Source organism: Cavia porcellus, unplaced genomic scaffold (genome assembly GCF_034190915.1).
Source record: "Cavia porcellus strain 051 isolate PalLab524CR breed Dunkin Hartley unplaced genomic scaffold, mCavPor4.1 scaffold_15, whole genome shotgun sequence".
NCBI lineage: Eukaryota > Metazoa > Chordata > Mammalia > Rodentia > Caviidae > Cavia > Cavia porcellus.
Window position 1 is genome coordinate 68,002,680 of NW_026947498.1, and position 24,779 is coordinate 68,027,458.

At 37.8% G+C, this 24,779-nt stretch overlaps 1 pseudogene; it reads right to left on the reverse strand.

Annotated features, from left to right (window-relative positions):
• Positions 1-1,385: 1,385 nt before the first annotated feature.
• LOC100725384 (kinesin-associated protein 3-like) lies at positions 1,386-11,605 on the reverse strand (annotated as a pseudogene).
• Positions 11,606-24,779: the final 13,174 nt, after the last annotated feature.

The following is a 24,779-nucleotide window of genomic DNA, read 5'->3' on the forward strand; positions in this document are numbered from 1 at the left end:
TCATGGCACTATGATCAGATAATATGCATGGGATAATTTTGACTCTTTTGCACTTACTTAAGAATGTTCTGTGGGCTAGTATATGGTCTATTTTAGAGAATGCCCAATGTGAAGCTGAGAAAAATGTATATTCTGAAGCTGTTGAGTGGAACATTCTGTAACACTGAGCATCTGAATGTCTACTAAGTCCATTTGTTCACAAGTTTGATTCAGTTCTATTACTTATATGCTGATTTTCTGTGTAATTGCTCTGTCTCTTTGTGTCAATGGGATGTTAATTTCTCCCATTATAATTATGTTACTGCTTATGTGATTTTTCATTTTTAGTAAAATTTGTTTTATATAGCTGGGTGCTCTTGTATTTGGTGCATATATACTTAGCATTGTTATCTCTTCCTCTTGAAGTTTTCCCCTAACTAATATATAATGACCTTTATCTCTTTTGCTCATTCTTAGTTTGAAGTTCAGAGTGTCTGCAAACAGAATAGTATCCTTCCTTTTTGGAGGGTTCCTATTGCATGAAGTATTGTTTTCCATCCATTGATATCTCAGCCTATGAATTTCATTTTGGGTTAGATGGGATTTTTTTGTATACAAATGGTTAGATATTGTTTCTTAATCCACTCTGCCAGTCTGTTTCTTTTAATTCATGAATTGAGACCATTTACATTAATGGTTATAACTGATATATATTGGCTTAGTTTTGTCATGTTGGTTCTTTACTTTTCCCCTCTGTTTAATTGTTTGCCTTCATTACTGTTTTTTTTTTTTTTTCCTGTTGGTGTTCTTGAAGTCATAGTTATTTTTATGGTTATCTATACTATCTTCCAGTAGTCTTTGCAGGGTTTTCCTGTTAATTAACACCATAGACTTATAAGGATCAGAAGAGGGAAGAAAAAAGGGCCACATATTGTTAGATGGAATATCTGTTCATTTTTTCCCCTTACTATGAAACCAAGTTTGAGGTCTTGTCTCTTTACTTTTTAACTTACATTTAGAGGAATATAGAGAAAAAAGTTAATCTTTTATAATTTTCTGCCTTACATTGGTCCAAAATTCATAAATGTAAACTAAAGATGAAGTTTTTTGCAGGCAGGCATTGTGCTACCCATAATCATTTGAAATATACTTACGCTTTAAAGCTTCCTTGTGCACTTTTGAAAAGAGATACTGACAGGAAACAAAAAAAGGAAAAAGAGAAAAGACAGAATCCCAGGGTCAGGTTTCCTAAATGGAAGCCCACTCTCTTTCCAAAGGTCAGAGCTTCCACCTGATGTATGTACTGTAGTTTTCCAGTCTAATAGTTTTTCAGCATTCACTTTTGAGTCTCAAGGAAAATGTTATTCAGCATTGAAAAGTAGCTGGATGAGTGAATAGTGTTAGCATCAACTGTACTCAGCAGAGACTAAAGGCACTGAAGTCAATCCGCAGCAAATAACAGGGAAAAATAAGGAACTTATAATAGTGTCAACATGCATTATTAGGCCAAGGTTAAAGTTAACCCAGACCACAAAGATTTCTTCCCAGCTGAGCGTACACCGAGAAGGGGCAATTTTATCAAGATTCATAGCCACAGTAGTGCAAAATCCATAAGCAAGAACACCAGCTGGTTGGCCAAAGCTACCCATTCCAAGGCTACTAGCAAATGAATGCTATCCAACTACATCTCAGTTCCAAAGGTGATAGCCTCTGAGAAAATTTGAACTTATGGTTCCTTTAGGGGCAACTAATCCATTTGAGCTATAAAAACAGTCAGGTCTTTTGAAAACATCTCTTTGTAGATACAAGGCTCAGTTTGATCATCACCATACAAATACTGCCCACTGTCATCCATCTGATGACTCTCTACCATCTCTGACTACTGAGAGTTATGCAAGCAAAGATTTCCTTCTGAATTTTCTTAGTCCATTCTTCAGCATATTCCACTATCACAGCTGGTGTACAATATTACCACAGACCTTTCAGATTCTATTATTTTTATCATGAATTAAATTTGTTAGATATGCTAGAGCCTGTGTTTCCTTGATTATGGCATCTCTGATGGCTTAGTGGAAAACCATCTGGTAGAAGACATAAGTTATCCAACACACAAATTCATCATCTTCTTGAGCATTTAGCAGTTCAGTGAGGACAAGAATTATCTGAGAATTAGCTAGCAATGTAGTCAGCACAAGAGTCATGTATACTTACAGTTATAATCCCTATAATTCCTTCTAAAACAAGGTCATCTTCTATAACAGCTGGTTTTAATTTATCCTCAAAGTATGGAAACAACTTATACTCCTTAAGAATTAGCTCCCAGTGCATGTTTGGAATGGTTAGATTCAATCACAAACTCCACCTAAACATCATTAGAAATATGAGCTTCAAGTTCTCCAAAATAATCAATAAAATTTTAGCTGGTCCACTATTCTGGGAAATGTTTCCAGTCATTTTCATCAACAATGGATCTTGAACTTCAGAGCTCTTTTCTGCACCAGAGAGTACATAATGTACTCCTCTGGAGGTACAGGAGGTCAGCTGTACATTCTTCTTGTTAGCAGCAAGACTAATGTAGACAGAAATGAGTTACAAATCAATTCATTCCTCTTTATTAACTGTGGTATACAGGCAGTGTATATACAGTCAGTATACTCAGACTGTGACTTAAAGCAATCTTCCATGCTTTTGTGGTAAAGCACACATATTGCTGTTTGTTTGCAGTTTTGATTGCTTAGGGGTATCATGAGTTGTAGAAGTCCAGTTTATGCCATTTTATTGCTCAGTCCTGAGTCACAGGGCAGGTTTAGTAAAAGCCAGAGAGAGAGTGATATTCAGTAAATCTTCATGCTCACTTGGTATCTGTTTTACCAGCTTTTCAACAATATTTCTGTCACATCATTTTTCTTCTCCATTAAAATGTTGAGTTTCTTTAAGAATGTTATAACTAAAATAGGCAGCTCAAAACTGTCTCCAATGAAGAGCTTTTGCCAACATGGGAACTATGTTCTTAATCCTCATCTTCAGTTCTGGACAAGTATCCTCAGCCAGATTCAGAAACAAAGAAACTCTAGTGCTGTTCTTGTTTTACTGCAGTCCCTGTTATTTTTTTTTAAAGTTTTGAGAGTACTTTCCCAGGGTTTGGTTTTCAAGGACTCACAATCAATGACATGCACAAACAGTCCTCCAGTTATATAATGAGACTCAGAAAAGCTGGGGAGAAAGAGAAGAAACGTGCATTCTGTTTGTTCCTTGCGGTCAGTCTTTTCTCAGGACCTTGCTGGTGCACAGGGGTAGTTTCATGCAATCACAGCTCTTCCAACTGACCAGGATTTGGTGGAAGCTGCAGGGTCAGAGCAGAGCCTCGAACCCTGTCAGGAAAGCCTTCATACCATAACTCGAGATGGTACCCAAGTCATTAATTTTTGTCAACTCGGTCAATATCCATTCTTTCAACAGGAAGTGGACTCTTAGGTGTGCTTGATTGTTTTTTTCTTTTTCTTTTCCTGATGATGAATTGGGGCACTTCTGCAGATAGTACAACAGCTGTTTAACTTCATTTCTACGTATAAATAAGTTTACATTCAATGACCTTCCATGTCATAGAAGTTGCACCTGTGTTAGCATTGAGACCCTTTGGAAGAATCCTTTTGTTTTTCCAATCCTCCCAACATGAGAATGAGATGGCCTATTTCTTCAAGAACGTCGCTTCTGCTTCATATTGAATAGCAAGTGCTTTTTCTGACGGATGTGCATTAATATCACCTCCTTCGACTTTCCTTTTGAGATAGCAGTTGTATCCTGTTGTGTAGGCGGAGAGGCTGGAGGGTCCCGCACCTTCAGCTCCAGCAAGACAGTGAGATTGCGAGGCCAACGAGGGGTGGGGCGGGCAGAGGCGGTGCTGCGGTTACTTGCTGAGGCCACAGCTCTCCCACCTCACTCCTCCCACCTCCTGATTACCTCTACCTGAAGTATACACAGTACATTTTCTTTGGGAGAAAGGTTTACTGGAAAACTTTCCATTTGATAAAGGTTTGTTGTTGTTGTTTGTTTGTTTGTTTGTTTCTGTAACTCGATCCTCATGGATGTGAAACTCCAAGTTGGGAATTACTGTATCTTCTGTGACTTGAAGATGATATTCCACTGCGTTTTAGATTTCCATGTTACCTTTAGAAGTAAAATGACATTTTTAACATCTTTGAAAGCAAGCTGTCTTTTCCTCTGCAGCTTCTAGTAAATCTCTTTGTTTTTGAAGTTTCTTCTTTTTAATTGAAAATATGTATCAGGATATTTTTTAATCATTTTTTAATTAAGTGAAAAATAAATTTAAAAATAGCGAGATATATTATAGTAACATTTTTGTTTTCCTATCAACCTGATTTGAACCCCTGTGTTGCTATCACCGTCTTGTTGTGACTGATTTTACTCTATTCTGTTTTTTTTTTTTTTTTTGTCTTTTGCCTTTTTATCGGTACCGGGGATCGAACTCACAACTGCCTGCTTGCAAGGCAGACACTTATGCTGCTGAGCTAAATCCCCAGCCCCTCTATTCTGTTTGATAGTATCAAGTCTGAGGGTAAAGGCAACTACTTTGAAGACAATAAGATTCACTATGATGCCCATTATGGTTTGACTATTATATTCTTTTGAAGTCCTGTAAGGTCTCCAATGTTTAGGTTTTATTGGTTTTGTTCAATTCTATTATACCTGATGATATAGACAACTCTTTTTAAGATAGCAAGAGGCGTTATGGTAACCATTGTTGATCACCTGGTATTCTGTTTTTACATCATGTACTATGTCCATCCTTCTGTTCTAACTGACTCTGTTTTGTCTTGTCACATTTGGTTTTATTCTCTTCAAAAATAGTAATAAGAACTGTGGGAGTAATAAAACCCAAAATGTGTAATTGTTATTGTAAAAAAGAGAGGAAAAGAAAGTGCTCTAAAGGATATAACTGCATGTATATTTAAGTGTGTAAGATAGAAAAACATATTATTACATTTTTGTTGGATCATTGAACAGAACTGTTTGTAATCTTATTGTTTGAATGTCCACTTTGTATACTTTAATTTTGTAATTTGAACAACTATTTCTAAGATGACAATATATAATTTATTAATTAGTGATTTCTTACTGTTTATTTTTTTGAAATTCTGTATTACTTGTACTCTTTTACTGTTTTTCTTTTGTTTTTTTCTCTTTAAATAAAAAATTTTTTTTTAAAAAATGTATCAGGATGAAGTATAGCATCAAATTAAAATTATCCTTTGTTATACAAGTTTCTACTATATGAAACATCTTCACAGGATTTTCAAAATAAGCTTACATATACATTTTCTTTCCACTGACTCTTGTAGATTTGACAGAAAATACATACAATCATGTATTTGAAAACATATGTGTACTGAAATCTCTTCCACATTGCTTAAGTACATAGGGCTTCTTCCCAAGGACTTTCTTAATGTCTATATAAAGAATTAATAAATCCTAGTCTGCACTGCTTACATTCATTGGGTTTTTACATTGTAGTTTTTTTCATGTATTTGACAATAATTATGTGTGCCAAAAGCTTTTCCAAACTGCTTATGTGTATAGTTTTTCTCCAGTGTGTCCTTTCATGCCTTTGACAATGACTGTCTGCTGAAAGCTTTTCCACATTGAATACATACATGTTTTCTCTGTAGTGTAATGTTTTCCATGTGTTTGGCACTGATGATCACATCTAAAGATGGCCACATTGCTTACATGTCTAAGCTTTCTCCCCGTGTGAATTCTTTCATTTATTTTACACCTGCTGTAACTGCTGAAATCTTTCCCACATTTTTTACATAGTGTTTCTCTCCAGTGTGAGTTCTTTCAGGTACTTGACAATTACTGTTTCTGATGAAACCACATTGAGTACATGCATAGTGTGGGTTTCTCCTCCATGTGAATTCCTTCTTCAAAAAGTACTGTGTGCACTGAAAGTTTTACCACACTGTTTACATATATAAGGTTTCTCACCAGTGTGATTTCTCTTATGAATTGGATAAAGACTGTTTCTGGTGAAACCTTTGCCACATTGCTTACATACATATGCTTTTCCTCCAGTATGAAGATGTTTATGTTCACGAATATCATCACTTCTTCTAAAAGCTTTCCCTCAGGGCATGCATAAATATGGTTTCCCACCACTATGAATTCTTTCATGTCTTTGACAGTGACTGTTTCTGATGAAACTTTTTCCACACTGCTTACATACATATGGTTTCTCTCCAGTGTGAATCCTTTCATGTATTTTACAACAAATCTGTGATCTGAATCCTTTCCCACATTGCCTACATACATAGGGTTTCTCTTCACTGTGAATCCTTTCATGTATTTGACAATCCTTGTTTCTGGTGAAATGTTTCCCACATTGTTTACATATGTAGGGTTTCTCTCCAGTGTGAACCCTTTCATGTATTTTACAATGACTCTGTGAGGTGAAATGTTTCCCACATTGCTTACATACATATGGTTTTTCCCCAGTGTGAAGATGCTGATGATCATGAATACCATAAGTTGTTCTGAAAGCTTTCCCACATTGCAAACATACATATGGTTTCTCTCCAGTGTGAATCCTTTCATGTATTTTACCATAACTCTTTGAGCTAAAACCTTTTCCGCATTACTTACATACATAGGGTTTCTCACCAGTGTGAACTCTTTCATGTCTTTGATAGTGACTGTTGGTGCTGAAACCTCTTCCACATTGCTTACATACATAGGGTTTCTCTCCAGTGTGATTTCTTTCATGTCTTTACAGTTCTTTTGTGTGCCAAAAGCTTTCCCACATAGCTTGCATACATAATGTTTCTCACCAATGTGAATTCTTTCATGTATTTGACAATCACTCTTGCTGGTGAAACCCTTCCCACATTGCTGACATACATATTGTTTCTCCTTCATCTGAATTCTTCCTTGCTGAAAGCATTCCTAGATCGCTTTTGTTCAGAGGGTATACCCCTGTTGTGATTTGTCTGATAGATCTGAATATTCAAATATTTCTGACATACAAAGGTCTTGTCTCTAACATGAATTCTTTCCCTAAGACCAGAGCAGGATTTCTCATACTGATCACATATTCATAAGGTTTCTTGAAAGCCTCTGTACTTGCATGATTGTGAATGAACTGGAAGTCATTACAGTTTTCAAAATTTTCATTACAATTTAATAGCTTCTCTTCAGATTCCAAGTACTTATCTGGCTTAAGTGCAGTGGGAGTTCTGATGGGCACATTTAGGGAAAAATGCCCTATCAGGGGTCTTCCACTAGCTAGACTTTTAGTTGGCTTTAAACCAGATATTTTCATATGGACATTAGCATCTTCAGTCCATAGGAAGCTTTCGTTATGCTGATTGCAAGTTTTATTTTGATGGCATTTCTCAACATCTCTATTTCTTAGATTTCTACAATAGTTATTGTAGTCTTCTTCCACTTTCTGGTTATCCAAGCATCTTCCTGTAGTCACCATGTGCCTAAAGGTTTCCCTCATTACATTTCTGTAGAGCTTCTTTTGGGATGGATTCAGCAAAGTTCATTCCTCAGAGGTGAAGTTCACAGCCACATCACATCATCAGAGGTCACCGACTCCATTGCACAGCTTGAGTGTCTCTTACGGTCTTTCCTGTACAGGCTATAGCTTGTAGAAGTCACAGAAAACATGCCATCCAGCAAAGGTCCTCTCCACAATGTGCTAGGGGCAAGCACTTTGACGCCATGACACCCTGAAGTTTCTTTATGATGTGTGTAAGTATGAGTTTCCTTTTATTTACAATACTCAAATTTCATTGAGCATCTTGAATCAAGATATTGGTGTCTCTATTTCATTTATACTAAATAATTACCCAGTATCTCTTCATATATTGTTTCTTTCCTCTCCTACTAATCTCTGATTAAATGATTTACACCTCCTTTTCTCTTATCTTTTCATATTTCACAGCTTTTTCCTTAAGAATTTATGTTCCCTGAATTCACTATTTTTGCCTACATCTAATCTGCTCTTAAGTATTTCCACTGAGTTTTCTAATTTTATTCACAATTTTTCACTTGCATAAAGTTCTATGGATTCTTTCCCAGTGTTTTAAATTTCCTGTTCCCTGTAGATGTTTCTTAGTCCATTCAATCTGTTGCAACAAAATATCATAAACTAGGTGACTTTTAAACAACAGATATTAGGGATTTATTTTCTACAGTTCTAAAAGCTAGAACATCCAAGATCAAAGTGCTAATGGATTCAGTATCTGATGAGGACCTACTTTCTTATTCATAAGTGCCATCTTCTCACATGTTCTTTTATGGCAGAAGAGGCAAGATGGCTCTCTAAGGTCCCTTTTATATGTGCACTAACATATAAACATATATAACATTCATGAGTGCTTAAATATTTAGCAGTCCAAACAATGTCACAAATTTAAGTGCTCAAATGTTAAAACACCCATGGTTAATAGAAAATACTAGTTCCATTTAATGGTCTGTGTTAAGCTTACTGAATTTACTACACTGTACTGTTATCAATCTTTTCTTTGGGATGTTCAACAACTAAAGAGATAATTATAAAATTCCTTTTAGACTTTTACTGAGATCCACCAGATCTTTTCCAGAAAAAAATTGTATGATGCATATTGGGGCCATAATTAATTATAGTCAACTGGCCTTAAATGACACCGCAACTCAATTCTCTTAAATAAAAAAAGATAAAATTAATAAAGCAGGCTATCCTCCAAAATCAGATGACAGCAGACATTCTAACAACACAGGGAGGTACTTATACAACTGTAAAATCTAACTGTGTGTATGATAAATGAATGATATGTCAGTTTCTAAAATTCCCTGGCCCTTATCCTTATCCGCCTTATGGAAAGCCATTATTAAAAATTATACTCATAAATTATCCCATTGATTCTATTATTTGGCTCCTGCATTCTTAATTGATTCTTTGCCTTTATCTCTTTTAGACTTAAAGCTGTATGCCTACCCAAGATGAAAATGCCTGCTATCTACTGAGGGCCTCTAGTTAAAAGCTCTGCAGAGTATCCATGACTGCTATTCAACAACTTCAACCCCTTCGATCTGAAGAAGCCAGATTGGTCACTGCCCATTATCCCTCATGGCAGTTCAGGTTCCTTTTTCAGAGAAAAAAGGTTATAGTTAAAAATATTATAGGCAGTCAGACAGTTAAAAATATTACAGGCAGTCAGACAGGGCTAGGGCCTCAAAGTAGCCAGCACAGAGGACCAGATATCTTATGACCATGGAGGAGAGAGATACCTCCTTCCAGATGCCAAGACAAAAGGCTAAACTTGGCCCTCAAACCCCACAGGGAGATCTTCTTAATATGGTTTTTCATGTTTTCAACAGAGATAAAAATAAAAAAATGTAATAACAATCTGATTTTTTAGCATGACACTTGGAGCTCTGAGACAGGTAAACTGAGACAAGGTAAAGCTTCCTGAGCCCCTCTCAGCCCATGCTTCAAGTGCAACAAAAAGAACACTGGGCAAGAGAATGCCTCCCCCACCATGCAGTCTCAAGGGCATTGAAAGAGCAACTGTCCTAGCTGCCAGAGAGCAGGTAAGCCATCTTCTAAATCCCTGCCCTCACAGGAGACCTTGTCACCACTGCATTCATCACTGACTGATCTACTTGGACTTGCTGCTGAAGATTGATGGATCTTGGGGCCCACAGTCCCCAATTAAGGTATCCTCAGAGCCCCAAGTCTCACTGGAGATCTCAAGTAAGATCTTTTCTGTACTTGTAGACATGGAGGCCATATATAGTGTTCTTCCTGAGTTTTCAGGCCATTGTATTAAGTCCTCAGTCTCTATAGTGGGTGTTGATGGCCAACATACACAGGCCCTATAGACAGGGCCTATTCCATGCAGGTTCCAGACTCTTTTCTTTACCCATAGCTTTCTAGTAATTCCAACATGTCCCACACCCCTTTAGATAGGGATCTTCTTCAAAAGCTTAACTCCTCCTTTACCTTCTCCCTCCCCACACTCTCACAATGCACTGAGAGCCATCCCCTCCTCTCCCTTCTTCTCTGGTCAATCCCATAGTTTAAGATACCTCCAACCCCATCCATGCTACACATGTCATACCTATTTTAATTCGTCTCAGGGATCTCTCATTTTTCCCTTGCGTTCCCCAATATCCTATAGCTCACAAACAGTTAGGGGGACTTAAACTTATAATCAAGCATCTTTTAGACAATAGTTTTCTTAAATTTACTCATTCACCCTGCAATACTCCCATTCTCCTGATACTCAAGCCTAATGGGTCCTATAGTCTGATACAAGACCTTAGGGTAGTCAATGATGCTGTTACCCCAGTTCACCCAATGGTGCCAAACCTTTGTACTATGTTCTCTCATATCCCTCCTTCCACCACTCACTTCATAGTACTAGACCTTAAAGATGCCTTTTTTACCATCCCTCCCACATCCTGACTGTCAGGATTCTTTTGTGCTTTATGACACCCTCAGGTCTTAACAATGTACACCTGTCATCTCTTTATTAGAACCTCTCCTCAGGGACACATACCACCTCTTTCCTTTCCTACTCATCAGTTTCAGGGACACACCCCTAGTCAGGACTGACAGATAAATTTTACACACATGCCCTGCCACAAAAATCTCAATTATCTTCTCACCTTTGTTTGTACTTTTTCAGGATAGATAAAACTCTTTCCCACAACCAGGGAGACTGCTGATACAGTTACTAAAGCCTTGTTACAAAAAAATCACTCCAAGATTTGGTCTACCTCAGAGTATCCAGTCAGATAATGGTCCAGTCTTTATTCCTCAGATCTCTCAACAGGACTACCACTAAAATAGAGTAACCCCTACCTGGTCTTCCTCAGAACTTCAATGGTGGTCAAGATCACTGGACTGCCATCCTGGTTCCACATCACTCAAGCTAAGTAATACACTCCTAGCCCTAACTCCCCTGACTCTAAACACCCTGAGTGGTCATCTCATCTCCTATCTCCCGTCTCCATCTCACCAAGGCCCCACAGCCACAATTTTCAGGTTAGGTCATGTTTTATTATCCTATTGGTATCCCGATCCCTTACATTCTATTAGTTAATTTTTTCACTGTAATTATCTTAGTTCTCTCCACCCTCAGCTGTTTAGTGAAACATGAGACTCCTGTGGTCTAAGATCTCGTGTCACTTTTAGTGACACAGCCACGGCCCTCCCCACTCCTACTCTATAATTTCCCAAACCTAATTCAACCATCAGACCTTACATTTCTCATGCTTCTTATTCTTTCCAGCTCAATTCCTGGATCAAGGACAAGTCCTACCTACACTTTTAACTTTTACCCTTCAAGATGGAGAAATAATTACCTCCCAACCCCTCCCAACTCCATGCTTATTCTTCAGATTCTTGCTCACCATGGCCCTGATGGAACAACACATTTGGATCAAAGGCACTTTCCCTCCTACCTCTCCTGGCTCCTTTAATTATGATAGTGTCCTGCCTCCTCATAACACCTTGTCTCTGTTTCTCCAATCTAGGATGTAAGCATTCACCAAGGATAAAATTGTCTTGGCTAAAACACCTGGTACCAGCTTCTACGTGGGCATCAATTGTCATCCCGTCAACCTTCCTAAATCCCAATATAGTGCCTTTTTCAGCAGGAAGTGGTACGAGAGAGACTTTACCCTTTTCCTAACAAAACAAAGATGGGAATGAAAGGTTCTTGCCCTAGTATAAATTACTGTACAGTTGTGGTAGTGGTCTAACATAGCAGAAGCCAAAGTGGGAATGCTGACCACTTCCTGCTTCTTCTTCAGCCCTAACTGCAACTCCCCTTCCTGTTTGCACACACAGAGAATTCCAATCAGTTCATCACACGTCATCAATATCCTCCCCATGCACCACTTCAATCAGAGGTCATACAACTTTCTGCCTCTCTGTGTCTGGTCAAAGGAAACAGCCCAGCCATCAGGGGTTGTATCCTGCTTTCCATGACTTCAACTCAATAAACCTGTTCATTTTGTACTTTTGCTTCTCCATTGTGCCAGAATACTCTAACAATGAGGCCTCCTCCCTCATGACTTTAAGAATCCCAGCTCTAAATATTATCACACTGGAAATTATGTTTCCAAGTATAAACTGGGGAAAGGGGAATATATGGTCAATTATAGTAAAATATTTTGATGTGTAGTTGTTTTCTAGATTGCAAAAGATAATGATAACAACCAAAATATTTGTGTCTTTGTTTCTGTACACCTTGTTTTCTTTCTGCACATGGTTTTTTTTTTTTTTTTTTTGTACTTACTAACCTTGACTTTGTAGAAATATTTATATCCCAGAATGAAAATCCTTTCCTCTGGAGTGGAACTTTTTCTTTTTTCCTGTTTTTTTGTTTTGTTTTTGTTTTTTTGGGAGCAGGGATCAAACTCATGACCTCTCACTTACACTGTTGAGCTAAACCCCTGGCTCCCTGGAGTGAATTTTACTGAGTACCTTAAATCAAGCTCATAATCAGCGATACATGGGTAGTCCAAGGAACATAAATTCAACCTGCAAATCCATTTGAGTTGTCTCTGGTTTTTCTTTAAGAATATAGTCCTCAATATCTTCAACTATATATTTAAATTGTGTTATTATTCTTTTATGCATACTACTAGGATTTAAGTAATATGAAAAAATCATTTATTCATGTCCATTAACCTATTTATCTCTCAAAATACAAGGTTTCTTTGACCATACGTGGTAAGAAATTTATCATCTGGGCACATAAAGCCCTTACCTCCAAAGAAATTTCCTAAAAAAATATCATTTTACTTCTTTATACAAGCAAGGAAAAATCTTCAGGACTCCTGAGCAAAAGACAAATCAGCCTATGTTAAATAACACTTTTGTTTAAATCTGAAAAGTAAGTTGAGCCCTGGAACTATAGAGAAATGTCATATTTTTCCTTATCACTCATTGTGTAACTTTTCACAAATTTGGTGACTTAAAACAACAGAAATGTACTCCTTCCAGTTCTGGAGGCCTCCCGGTTCTGTGACAGCCTGGCTACACTCCCCCTGAGGCTCTGGAGGATGCTTTTTCCTGGTCCTTTCAGTTTCGGGTGAATCCAGAAATCATTGGCCAGTGGCTGTGTCACTCTAGTGTCTCCCTCCATCTTCACATGGTCTTTTCCTCTGCGTCTGTCTCCTTTTAATGTTTGCAGGACACTTTCTGAAGGTTCCCCTAAATAATCCAGACACCTACAAAGACGCTTTGCCAAATATGATCTCATTTACAGATTCTGAGGATTAGGACTTGTGCATGTGTTTTGGAGGCCATCATTCAACCCACTATACTTACCTGCTTCTCCAGTGATCAGCCAGTGATCACTGGCTTATTTTTGAGGAATGGAAACAATTACTGAATTTGAGCTATTTCCGATTCAAACCAAGATGCACAGTGTGCATGTGGATGAAAATGAAAAGGTGCAATCTGTAAGATTTTATCATACTAGTCCTGTTGACATTGTCATTTATCTAACAATAGCATGTCAATTTCCAAGCCTGATTCTTCCAGCATATAGAAGAAATATCTTTTTTTTCACTTTTGTTTCCACATTATTTTTTAAAAAATAATTTAAAGTAGCTTATAAAATACATTTCAAAATACTTTGCAAAATATTTTACTGTAAGTAAGGAAATTGGAATAAAAGGAAAATTAAAGCAGGCAAAATTAAATGAAATTAAAATTCACAAAATCCATGTAAATGAGAATTGAGTACTAGATAAAGGCTGAAATTTGAATCTCAACTTGAAAACTAGTGAAACAAAGCAAAAAACACAACTAGGAAAAGGATTTATACCTGTAAAACTAACTTTTCTGGATGAGCATATCTAGTTTTACTACTGAGCCAACAAAATTAATTCCCCAATCTGCTATGAATGGAGTATCATGAGGTATATCAGGTAATATCCTCCATAATATCCCAGTGGTAGTATTAATAAAGTACAAACTGAAGCAGCTTTTTCACAGGTGAAAATAATATCCAGAAATCAGGGCACTAATAGTCAAAATAGAATTTATAAAATATAAACCATCTTACTTCCATATCTTCAGTGTTCTGTGAATATTAGCTCTCAAAATGAAGATCTCAGTGAGAATTGATGAGGAACTCAAGCTTGTATTCTGTCATGAAAACTTGGAGTTTACGCCTATTTTCGGCCAAAGGAGGTAAGGTTCCTATGCTCATAGAAAGGAGACCCAGAGTACTTGAATGAAAACCCTTGTTTTCATTAGTGGATAGCCTTATGTATGGGCACAGGCCAATGAAATGCTTGTAGCAAAGAAGTGTATGTTTTAAAGTCATTTAATACCATAAATAATGCATGAAAAATTTAAAAGCTACAAGATTATAGAGAAATCAAAAGTCCCCTGTGACCATCACGCTCAATCCTAGTCCTTGTTTCCTTTCCACAAACAATTAAGGTGAGCGATTCAGGGTTTTTTTTTTCATTATTTTTTTGAATTTGCATATGTGTATGTATATGTATTACAGAGCATATAGCATCTGCACACTGTTGTTTTATACAAATTGTTTTTACATAAAAATTGCAATGTTCCTATTTACTACATTTTCTACACTCTGTATTTTGGATTTTTAACATGTTAGTACCTATAAATCCACTTTATTTGACTTCATCTCTGCACTAGTGAACATCCAGGTTGCTTACTAATGGAAACTTTGTTAACAGCTACACTTGCATGCGCCTCCTTGACAAATGAGCAAGTGTTTCTCTATTGTTTGGTTTTGAAAAGTATAATTGCTGGATGGAAATTTTAAATTTTTAAAATGAATTTGCCAAAGTGGTCTTAGTCATTAAAAATTCCTGTTAATGTAACAAAATAATTGCAATAATCATCTTAAAAAGAGACAATTTTATTCTAGCTCACAGTTTCAGAGGTTTGAGTCCAGAGTACGTTGGCGCCATGGCTTTGGGCCTGTGGCAGGGCTGAACATAGGGCAGGGAGGGCACGATGAAGCAAGGCTACACCTCATGATTAGGAAGTAAAAAGAAAGGAAAATGAAGGCCAGAGTCCCACCAAGCCTTCAAGGCGCAGCCCAAAATGACCAGAAGACTTTCAACTCAGCCCCACCCACTCAGGAGTCCAGCACTCTCACAGGACCCTTTGGGAGACCCTCAAGAGCCAAACTCTAAACCCTCCCCAAAGTGGCTGCACCAGTTTACACTTCTCTGAGCTATATGTGACAATACTTGCTTTCAGGTCCTCAACAATGCTGGACATTATCAATCTCGTTTTTTTTTATCTATCTTTTTCTGTTTTGTTTTGGTTTTTTTTGAGACAGGTTCTCTCTAGATAGTTCAGACTGTTCTTGAACTCACTATGTAGCCTACCCTTGAACTCACAGCAATCCTCCAGCCTCTGCCTCCCGAGTGCTGGGATTACAGGCGTGAGACACCAGGTACAGCACTTTACCGATCATTAACATTTGTATAATTTAAAGGATGAAAATAGTATCTTGTTTGCATTTTTAGTTCCTTGCCTGTGAGTCAAAGGGACTTTTAAAAGTTTTCTGTGACTGCTGATGTTAACTCTCCCACTTATGTATCTAATAAATGATTTGCTTTTACTCACTAATTTATATGGGTTATTTACATTATTTGATACAAACAATATGCCTATTAACATGTTTTATTTTCCTCCCGTTAGCTGCCAGGTAATATACTGATGTTTATATTTTAGTGTAGTCAAATTATCAATCTTTTTATTTTAGTACCTTATTGGATAACACTTCCTCTAGAAAATATAAATTTATTGCACAAAACTCAGAAGCCACCTGAGACTACATTTGTCTATAAGTCCCGATTTCTCTGTTATCTCCTGATCATCACTATTCACGTTTCCACACACAGATTATGTCTGTGAGATGCAGTCTCTGCCTCTTTCCAGCAGACATGGTTGCCAGTCATTTGTTTATTCTTCAGTACTGACTGAGTACTTGTTGGCCTTGGATGTTCCGTAGTGCCTAAACAAGACAAGGCTTTTGCTTCCATCGAGCTTCTGGAGTCTAGTGGAACAAACAGGCATTAAACATGCAATTAAACACACACCCATTGCATTCTGCAGGATGAAAAAGGACGGGGTGATGGGAAAAAGACAGGTGTTGAACTTGCCACTGTACCTAACTCACCTCCACCGCAGCTCTCATCACACTGCATCTAATTGTTGAGCCCTGTGGCTTTTACATCTTGGTCACCAACACATAGCTTGTCTGACACCAGTCTTCTCAGAGCTGTCATCCTCAACAGGGAGACTCCACTTTTCACCATGTTCCCGCTTTCCTGCTGACTCAGCAGAGCATGAGTCACTCTTGCTCTGAAAAAAAACAGTTCTGAGAAAAACTGAGCCAACAAATGTGACAGAAAAACAAAACTCCTAGCGTAAGGGATTTGGAGCGTGTAGGGGTGGAAAAATCACTCGGGAGCTGTCAGATGAACCTGATTCAGATAAAATCCTCTGTGCTTAGATGAATAAACAGATAGCAAAGCAATGTGTGAATAAAACACATCATGGGTACTGTGTAGAACAGCGAGGAGTAACTCCCGTCCATACCTTGAGAAAGCCCTTGTAGGAATAGTGGAGGGCTTTCACAGAACCAAATCTAAATATTGACACAACATCAAATCAGTGCACCTACTTTTCTCTATCAGCCCTGTCTGGAAAATATGCTATTGGAACCACAGTCCTAAAAGAAATCTGAAAATGGCAAGAAATGTCTTTTTACTGCCTTCCTTGTGTTGGGTGGCGGGGCCCTGATGTCCACAGTCGAATCTCAGATGGCTCCGTATCACTAATAATGCCTGAATGTCCTCATATGTACAATGTAAATACTAACAGGCCTCCTGGAATCTTTTGAGTGCCTAACATATGACAGTAATTAAAGTTTTCTAATGTATTATTTTTGGTACCCAGTTTACTCCTTAGCAAGAAACTAAGTACTCAGTAAATGTTTTATTGTTTAAGCAGCTGTGCTTTTACCCCTATGGATTCCCGCAAATAGCGAGGATGCACTCTCCAGAGAAATAGGTAAGAAGTCTCCATGGTCTCCCAGAGGCTCTCAACGATTTGTTCTGCAGACTCCAACTCTGGACTTAATGGCATTCAAAGAAAGTGAAGCCTGGCTGAAGCCTCCAGGCACAAAAAAAAGAGTTCCTCCATTTACCTGTCTCTGTTTCTCTTCTGTTTTCCTAGCCAAAAGCAATTTGTTTATTTGCTCAACTAACAAGCAAGCAAGCAGCCTTGGAAATGCTTGTGAGCCTTTCTTAGTCGATCTTAGCCTGTCACAGGGGCTTCATCAACCAATAGTTCACCTCTGAGGGTGTCATGGCTGCAGCTTTACCCAGTGGAATGCTGACCTCGTGCTGGACCCCAGAGCAATCTTTCCTCACCAGAGCTCCGTCCACAACCAGAGAGCCTTTTTCATTTTGTTTTTCTTTAATTGTTATTTTTATCAGCACCATTTGCAGTAGTAATGATTACATTCATGATGTGGAGTTGGTGTACGTACATGAAACATCTCAATTCTTTTTTGCATCTCCTTCCTCTTCCCTGTCTCTCCCTCCTTCCATATCTCGGTCCCCTTCCCATTTTCAGAAGAACTATTTTCCCTTTCCCTGTTATCTACCTAAAATGGAAAATTCTTAGTTAAAAGGAAGGGGAAAAAAAGGCTGAAAGCTGCTTTTTGAGCAGAGTTGGGTTGAGGCGCAACGGGATGAGGAAAGTCATTGGCCTACATTGGGCAAAATGCTTGTACATGAATTTCTCACTCCTAAATTGTAAGTGGTGCTACTCTCCCTTTATCCTGTTTAACATCTCTTTCTAGCACTTAGTGCCAATGGCATGATATATACTTGATTCCACTAGAATGTAGGCTTTGCTACCTGATTGTGTCTCCAACACTTTATGAGTAATTCGGGTGCTGGGATCTTGAGTCAATTCTAATGTTTTCACTTTCCAAATTCTGCCATCTGCTTCACACCGGCTAGCCCCAGCTGCAAAAAATGCCAACAGTCAGGTGACAGCATGGGGCCCCTAGCTACTTCCCTATGCACTTAAAAGTGATTTTAACTCTGTTTGCTGTGGGGCCTGGCACCTGGGAAAGAAGAGGACTCTTTCCAAACAGTCATGAGTCCCCAAAGCCTGTGACATGGAATAAAAAAGGGCTCTCAGTAAAGGAGAAGGACATTCCATAGACATTTCTCTATAAGAAAGAATAACGTTCATGCCAGAAAAGATGAAAAAATTAACAAACTCAATCAATGAATCATCTCCAGTCCAGGGAGATTTGCTTTCAAACAAAAACATAAAGGTCAGGGTTTTTCTTCTCAAAACTATCTGAATAATTATCTGGAAAGTAAGTTCGGTACTTATAATTACAATTTTCTTAGAAGCCAACCAGCAACAATTTTTAAATCAAGAACTGAGACAAACACTCAGCATCTGTGGTAAAGTCAACACTGTGACACTAAAATGGTTAATTCTGGTTCACAACTGTGGGATAAGATGAAAAAAAAATGTAGTTTATATCCTAAAAGCCAAATACTAGTGTTTTTCACTCTCTAATCCTAGACCACATTATCCTGATAAATAAGGAAGTCGTGCTTATTAACAGGAGTTTAATAAGATTGCCCCTTTGCATGTCCTGAAGACACTTTCTTCTGCAGGAGCAAACTCTAGTGGACAGCTCAGGGTTTCCTTTTCCTGTAGGGTTGCAGCCTGTGGACATGACTGACCAGGGCATAGCGACTCGACTTATCTGTCTTCCTCTACATGGATATGAAGGCACCCCCATTTTGCAGGAAGGCACAATTTGTTTTATTTTGTCTAATGTGGTTCTGAACAGCACAAGGCCAAAGCTGGAGAATTTGATTTCCTGTCGTGGTGGTGGAAATGGGATCAAGTAGCCCCATTAAATGACAGACTATTAATTCTCACCTAAAACAGCCAGCTCGAGGCTCTCCTTTTCTTCCAGGTGGTCCCAATCACAGAAAACAGGGCTCTTGGCAGCCTTGCCAGCCTGAGAGGACAGGAATGATTCAAACAGCTGTATGTTTCTTTAGCTCAAAGATGCATAATTTCTTTAGTAAGAGGGAAACAAATACATCATAGATAAGGTCACACTGTGACAGTGAAATAGTTATCATAGGTTCACAACTGTGGGACACAATGGGAAAAATTAGTTTATAGCCTGACAGCTAAAGACCAGGCTCTCTAACTATTCTGAGAGTTGGCAGCAGAATTCAGCGAGATGGCGGAACAATAGTCAAGTAATAGTAACATACAATCGTTCTGAAGCTAATAGAGTCATGTATCACTTAATGAGGGGGATACTTTCTGAGAAATATATCAATAGCTGACTTCATACATAGAATTTACATAAACCTAGATGATACAACAAACCTAGCTTCTATGAATGGCCTATTGCTGCTCAGTTACAAACCTGTGCAGCATGTCCTGCACTGCATGCTACAGACAACTGTAACACAATGTTAAGTATCTGTGTATCTAAACACAGAAAGAGACTAAGTACAGTAAAGAGACTAAGTAAAAGACATTTTTCAGCTCCATTATAAGCTTATGTATGGGTTACCATCACACAAATGACCTATAACAGACCTTTGGATCTGGCTGATCACTGAATGTACAGTGCCTGTCATTCCTGAAGTCTTGGGGAATGCAGGAAAAAGGGTGGGATGAGATATGGAGGAAGAAGAGCAAACCCAGAAAGACACAGATGAGAGAAATCCTGCTGGCCAGGGGGCAGGAGCAGGGAAACAGGAAGATGGGAATAGACACCCTTGGTGATGCTGTATGGAAAGGGGGTTCTAAGTGGTAAATATCTGAGTTTAATGAATATTTTCTCAAGACAACTGTGATGATAATTCATGTACTTTCTGATATTCTGACTTTTTTGAAAAATATCTCCGTTCTGTTAGCAACAGATATCTTTTTTTTTTTTTTTATCGATACCAAGAATTGAACTCACGGCTGCCTGCTTGCAAGGCAAGCGCTTGAGGAATGGATAAAAAAGATGTGGTACTTTTATACCATGGAGTACTACTCAGCTATAAAGAATAATCACATTGAGACTTTTATAGGTAAATGGATGCAACTTGAGACCATACTCATAAGTGAAATAAATCAAACTCAATGTGTAAATACCATATTGTCTCCCTAGTGTAAGAAATGGTAACAGTATATAAGATCCAAAATCCTCAATAAATACTGTGAAAAGATAAGAATCTGCTCAAAGGGGAAAAATAATAACTCAGGGAAAAGAAGATAAAAATGAAGGTGACAGAAAAAAATACCTAATTTGTATAAACACACTTAAGGCTATTGATTTTGAGTGCTGACTTTTTATCCAGTTATGCTACAGGTTTTGATTATTAAAGAAAGAAGTCTTTTGTTGGAGTCTTTGGGATCTTCTGTGCTGTATCATGTCATCCAAAAATGGTGATAACTTCTTTCTTTCCTATCCTTATTCCTTTGATTTATTTCTCTTCTCTACTTGCTCCAGCTAATATTTACAGAACTACATTGAATAGCAGAGGTGATAGTGGACATACTTGTCTTGTACCTGATTTCAGAGTGAAAGCTTTTAGTTTTCCACCCTTTATATGATATTGGCGGTTAGTTTCTCATACATGGCTTTTATTGGATTGAGATAAAGACTTTTTATTATAAATGGGTGTTGGACTTTATCAAACACATTTTCTGCATCTCTTCAGATGATCATATAATTTTTGCCCTTGGTTCTGTTAATATGGTGCATTATTTTTATTGATTCACATATGTTGAGCCATCCTTGCATCCCTAGGGTGAAACCTGCTTGATCATGATGTATAATCTTCTTGATGATTTGCTGTGTTGTGTTAGCCAGAATCTTATTGAGGAATTTTGTGTCTATGTTTATTAGGGAGATTGGCCTATTACTCTCTTTTTTTGGTTGCATCCTTCTCTGGTTTTGGTAGCAGGGTACTACTTGCTTCTGGGAATGAATTTGGGAGTATTGTTTCCTTTTCAATTTCATTAAAGGGTTTGAGAAGTAGTGGCAGTAGATCTGTAAATTTTTTATAGAACTCAGCAGTGAATCAGCTAGGGTTTAAGTTTCCTTTGTTGGGAGGTTTTTAATTTCATCTTCAATTTAACTGACTGATACTGGTTCATTTAGAATTTTTGTATTCTTAAATCAGCTTTAGTAATTCATATGTATCTAAAAATCTGTCCATTTCTTCTGTATTTTCCATCTTATTAGAATACAAACTCACAAAGTAGTTAGGGATGATCTTCTAGACTTCTGCAGAATCTTTTGTAATTTTAACTTTTTCATTCCTAATTACACGGATTTGAGTCTTTACTTTCCTTTTTGATAAGGTTGGCTAAAGATTTGTCAGTTTTATTTAATCTTTCAAAGAGCCAAGTCTTTAATTCATTGCTTCTGTGTATTGTTCTCTTAGTCTCCATTGCATTAATTTCTATTCTGAAATTCTTTGTAATTTCCTCTCTTATTTGGTCTTAACTTGTTCTTCTTTTTCTAGAAGCTGGAGATTCAACATTAGGTTGTTTATTTGAGCCCATTCTATTTTCTGATAGGGGTATTCACTGCTATACATTTTCCTGCTATGATTGCTTTCATTGTATCCCATAAATTCTAGTATGTTACATTGGCATTGTTATTTAATTATAGAAACTGTCTAATTTCTTTAATTTCATCCATGACCCATTGGTTGTTCAGGAGCATGTTATTTAATTTTCACATGTTTATGAAGTTCTTGTGTTTTCTTTTGACATTGATTTCCAATTTCATTGCACTATCATCTGATAATATCTGATAATATACACGAGATGCTTTCAATTCTTTTGCATTGACTTAATCATGTTCTATGAGCTAGTACATGGTCTGTTTTGGGGACTGTTCCATGTGCAGCTGACAAAATTGTTTATTCTGATGTTGTGGGGTAGAACACTCTGTAGATGTCTACTAAGTCCATTTGTTTAAAAGTCTGGTTCAATTCTGATATTTCTTTGTTGACTTTTCTCCCAAGTTGTTCTATCTATGACAGAAGAGTATTGAGATCCCCCATTACAACTGTATTAGTGTTTATTTTATTTTTTAATGTCCATTATTTTTTGTTTTATTTAGTTGAGTACATCGGTATTTGGTGCATATATATTTATGATTGTTATTCTCTTGGATTGTTCCCTTTATAAGAATGTAGTAACCTTCTTTATCTCTTTTAATCAGTCTTGGCTTAAATCCAGTTTCTCTGCAAATAAAACAGGTGTCACTGCTTTTTTCTGGCTTCTTATTGCATGGGGTATTGTTTTTCATTCCTTGACATTTAGTGTATGAATTTCTTTTGTTAAGTGTATTTCTTGTATGCAGCATATTGCTGGATCTTGCTTTTTGGTCTTTTTTTTTAAAATCTTGCTTCTTGATCCATTCTGCCCATCTGTTTCTTTTGATTGGTGAAGTGAGACCATTAGCGACACTAGTGATAATGATATATATTGACTTATCCTTGTCATATTATTTTCCTATTGTTGGCTCTCTTTCCCTCCTCTCTGTTTAGTTGCTTGCTTTGTCTGGTGGATTCACTTACCATCTCTGTCCCTAACCCTAACCTTATTTCTGATTTGTTTTTTTTCTAAAGCCTCAATAATCTGCTTTGTTACTTCCTCTGTACCACTTTAGACAGTCCAGGTAGCTTTCAGATTGTTCCATCTCATTGGCCCATAGGTTTGCCTTTGGTAAGATGGAAGTCTGAGTTGCATCTTGTTTAAGTGTCTCCTCATTTTCTATTTTTTTATTTTAATTCCTGGGTTGATGCTTGTAAATTGCTTATGGCATGTAGTTTTATTGCTAGTATTTAGAACCCTTAGGAAATGCCTGTTTGGAGGCATTTTCCAGGTGTATCTGGATTTTGGGTTTTGAGTCTGTTGTAAGATTGTACCTCTTCAATGTATTGGAAATGAGAAGTTGATGCCTCCTTGACCCAGCCCTTGGTCCTTTGGCTCTAGTCCATATATTTTATAACCCTTAGGCAATCTCAGTCTTAGTATACCAGGAAAAGAACTGACTAGAACAACTATATCACCTTGGCTAAAGTGGTACAATCAAACAGCTAGAAGATGGCAAATTGTGGTAACTATTAGTTTGCTACTTTCAACCATATGAACTAAATTTCTGGTTATAAAACAAAATCTAAAACACACTAGAAAATTATATGGTGTAAATAATCCCTCAATTTGGTTTTACTATCAGAGGAGAAGATTTAAAACAGTTGGGAAAAAATAGATAAATAGAAGAAGACTTTAGAAACAAGGATGAAGGACAAAAGAAGATCATATAACTAATAGACAACTAATGTAGACAGGAGAGAAACAGAGAAGGAAGATATAAAAATAAGAACAGAACACAACAACAACACAAAAAACTGGAAACCATGTTCACACTCATATAAAAGCAATCAAGAAAAAAAAACAGAAAAAGAACAAAGCAAGAGAAAACAGAAAAGGGTGGAAAAAAAGAAAAAAGAAAAAGAATCCACTTCAAGGCATCTCTCTGTTGTCGCTGGTAAACATGGGCAGACAGAGTCCAGATCCGCGCTGATTAATCCCAGAAAGCCTACACCTTTAGTTCTACTGAAGTTCAGGCTGTTTTATGGCTGACAGGCTGGAACCAGATTTGTTCAGCCTGTAACTGTCTGTGTACCTCCTGCTAGCCTGATCTTGGCTCCTGACCTCCCACAAAGTTGAACTTGGCAGCCTGACCCTATCACAGAGAGGTACTAGATGTAAGTCACTGTTCTGAGTTCTGAGCTCAGTTGGCCCCTCTCCAAGATGGCTACTGACCAATCATCCTCTCCTAGTGGACATCTGGATCCAAATAACTTACCAGCCACTGCAGGTCACTGAATCTACTGCTCCATTCCTCTAGTACGTTTCTCTGTGAAGGCCTCTGGGGTCACCAGTAGTCATTGTGCATCTGAAAGTTCAAGATGCTGCTCCCACACAGTAAATCCAGAGTCAGAGAGAAAACACCACCCACTAGCTCCTCCTCCTCCTTCTTCATTGAAATTTCCCTCTGCTCTCCCCATGGACTTCAATTCTTACTTCAGATCCTGCCTGCATCCTAGGAACACACTTCCTTCCTTCTCTTCCTCATGTTGCTATATTCTATTTTCTGGACACCAAATCTTGGACAGGCTCTTCCTCTGCTGCTCAACCCAGCCATTTTTTCAGAAATTCAGTCAACTTTTGGGAGCAGCTGAGGCTTGAGATTGAACACACATGCAGGGCTAGGTCAGAGCTGGTCATGAAAAGGAGGGCCTGAGGCAAGCCACATGGCCAGGGTGCTCCAGTGCCCTGAGGTTGCCATGCAGACAGATTGCTAGGCAATGGTGTGTTAGGTGACATTAACTTCCTAAGTGTATAAAATAAACGTACTGCATTGGTTGAATAGTTCCTTTCCTCCCATCTGGAGAGAGGGCTGCACCTGATCTCAGCTTTCTGTGTGTTGTCTCTTATCTTTATTCTCCATCCTTTGGCCATCCTTCCTCCTGGGAACTTTGACAGCTGTGCTAGACATGGCAGATTGGTGCCTGAATAAGGACCAGGGTAAGAAAAAAATAGTGGATACAGGGACACTTCTCACCATGCATGCAAAAGGGGGGAAGTGCACTGATAGCATCAATATTAACTTACAGAGGTATACTGATATTAA